At 40.1% G+C, this 2,851-nt stretch overlaps 1 non-coding gene across 1 annotated transcript; it reads left to right on the top strand.

The window, feature by feature from the left end:
* Positions 1 to 2,206: 2,206 nt before the first annotated feature.
* LOC126014851 (U11 spliceosomal RNA) lies at positions 2,207 to 2,343 on the top strand. Its single transcript, XR_007497819.1, has one exon. It is a non-coding gene; the product is annotated as a U11 spliceosomal RNA (small nuclear RNA).
* Positions 2,344 to 2,851: the final 508 nt, after the last annotated feature.

The following is a 2,851-nucleotide window of genomic DNA, read 5'->3' as shown; positions in this document are numbered from 1 at the left end:
GCAGAGGTTCGTGTGATACACAGAAAGCATCCCTGTGTGTTCTAAAATCCTAACAAAGCTCTCCTTGTTTGCCTGTTCCCCAAGGCTCCGAGCGCGCATACACTATGAACCCTCTGCCAATGGAGAAATGCTCCACTAAGTGCTTCATTCATTTCCACATGCTATATTTATTCATTTTTCAACAAAAAAGTGGCATATTGAATATGTATTCCTGGAAATACCTGAAATCCATTCATTAGGCTTTCAGCTAGTTTCTCATACACCTCCATATCCCAGGAGCCAACCCAAGTTCCAGATTGTTCCACAATCCGTGCTTTAGGATACAGTAGCCAGACCCCACAAAAGATGCATTTGGTCAAACCTACGTGATTAAAAGTGACCAGCTAGCCTTCAGTTTAACCTTTTATGGCTTAGTAAAATGTCATCCCCTAACTCGTCCACCATTTTCAAGACTGCTCTGCATCATGGGTCTTGTATCTCTGAGCTCTTATGTTTTCCTAAATTCAGAGGAGAAGGGGTTTAGAGTAACTTATGGCTCAATCTGAAGCAATCAATGGCTGTGATCTGGGACAACCCTGGGAGGAGGCAGATAGGAGGAAGAAGTTTCAAACAAGTGGCCTCCCATTGGTGGCCTGACCCTTGACCACTCATGGTGCCCAGGAGGCTCTCTGACATTTAGAGAGTGTGAAGTAATGACTCTGACAGCTCAAGTGGCTCCTGGCAAACAGCACCTTGTACATATCTTGCTCAATGCCTAAAGAAACTCCCCTAGAAATGCATCAAAATCTGTGCCATTTCTACCAGAACCAAAACTAAAACTATATATTGTTTAAATTAAGTGTTCCCATTTCAAAAGTTCTAGCTAAAATCTATCTGCAAGGTGAAAGAAAATAGCATTAAAATACAAAGATATATACTCAGGGCTGGTGCACATACCTAATTTTTGGAGAGCTTTATCACTCAATGAAGAAAGCTTTGTTGAAAAATTTTTTAAAAAATACAAAGATATCCCACTGAAACAGAAAATATATGTGTATCTTCTATATAATAAGGTGCCATTGTCCAAGATATGTAAAACTTTGCAACAGCGAAGATTCAAATAATGGGGAGAGGAATAAACACTTCATCAAAGAAGGCAAATGAATGGCCAACAGCACATGAAAAATTACCTGTTACTGATCATTATTGCTAATTATCAGGACATGAAATAAAAACCACAGTAATATCATCTCACAGCAAGGAAAATGCCTATATCAAAAGGCCAGAGCAGCAAGTGTTGTCAGAGACTTTAAGTAAAAGTGTCCCCTGTACACAGTTAAGGGGAACAGAAATTGATCTAATCCCTGGAAAACTGTATGCATATTTCTCAAAAACTCCAAAATAGAACTATCATATTAAAAAAAATAAGAATACTGGGTCTGGAGCAATAGCACAGTGGTAAGGCATTTGCTTTGCATGCAGACGACTCAGGACAGACCCGGGATCGATACTCGGCAACCTTATGGTCCCCCAAGCCTGCCAGGAGCAATTTCTGAGCGCAGAGCCAGGAGTAAGCCCTGAGCAATGCCGGGTGTGACCCCTTCCAAAAAAAACTGGGCCTGGAGCAATAGCACAGTAGGTAGGGTGCTTACCTTGCACATGGCCAACCAGAGTTCAGTTCTGGGCATCCCATATGCTCCCCTGAGCACTTCCAGGAGTAACTCCTGAATGCTGTTCCAGGAAAGACCCTGAGAAATCCTGGGTGTGGCAAATAAGTTAAAAATAGAAAAAAATTTGAAAAAGAACTACCTGATAATTCCATTCCTGTCCAAAAAATATGGAAACACTATTCTAAAAGAAATATGTGCACCTATATTTCTGTACAGCTATTTGTAATTGTCAAAATGTGAAAACACCCCGAGTGCTTAAATGATGATGCATAAGTAAAGAAAATAATGGTGTATATTCACAAAATAATACCACTCAGCGATGAGGAAAGAGGAGATGCTATCTTTTGCTGTATTATAGGTGGAATGGAAAAGGTCATGATAAAATGAGTAAAAAGAAAAGGATAAATATAGGATCGGGGACTGGAGAGATAGCATGCATTCCATATGGTCTCCAGAGCCTGCCAGGAGCAATTTTTGAGTATAGAGCCAGGAGTAACCCTTGAGCGCTGTCGGGTGTGACCCAAAAAAACAAACAAACAAAAATACACAATCACTAAAAAAACAGCTTTCTGTTGTGACTGGCACACATAGGCATAGGGCAGCTCATTTGTTCTAAGTGTGAAATCGACATCAAGAGATTTTGGAAGCATAAATTTTTGACTGTTGAGCAGCAGTCTTTGGTCCCAGCACCCTTAAAAAAAAAAAAAAAACACCAGAATCACTTCACTCATAAATGGAAGCAGCAAAAGAAGGAGAGCAGACAATGTTCAATCAGAACAAACCCTTAGTTAGGTTCTGACAGCAAAACTAAATTTAGCAAAGGATAGCAGGGAACCAAGGACAGGAGTGGTCATTTATTGACACTTTGGTGGATGAAATGGTGAGATACCACTGGTCCCTTAACATTTATAAGTATTTATATTCTTTTTTTTTTTTTTTTTTTTTTGGTTTTTGGGTTACACCCGGCAGTACTCAGGGGTTTCTCCTGGCTCTATGCTCATAAATTGCTCCTGGCAGGCTGAGGGGACCATATGGGATGCTGGGATTTCTGTCCTTCTGCATGCAAGGCAAATGCCCTACCTCCATGCTATCTCTCCAGCCTCAGTATTTATAGTCTTACAAGCCAATATTATCTCAATAAAAATAAATGATATGAATGATATTAAAACTTTAATTATAGGTAATATATGGTGGGCCAGAGA

This window comes from Suncus etruscus, chromosome 7 (assembly GCF_024139225.1).
Source record: "Suncus etruscus isolate mSunEtr1 chromosome 7, mSunEtr1.pri.cur, whole genome shotgun sequence".
NCBI lineage: Eukaryota > Metazoa > Chordata > Mammalia > Eulipotyphla > Soricidae > Suncus > Suncus etruscus.
Note: the sequence above shows the minus strand (reverse complement) of the source record. Positions and strands in the feature narration are given on the sequence as shown.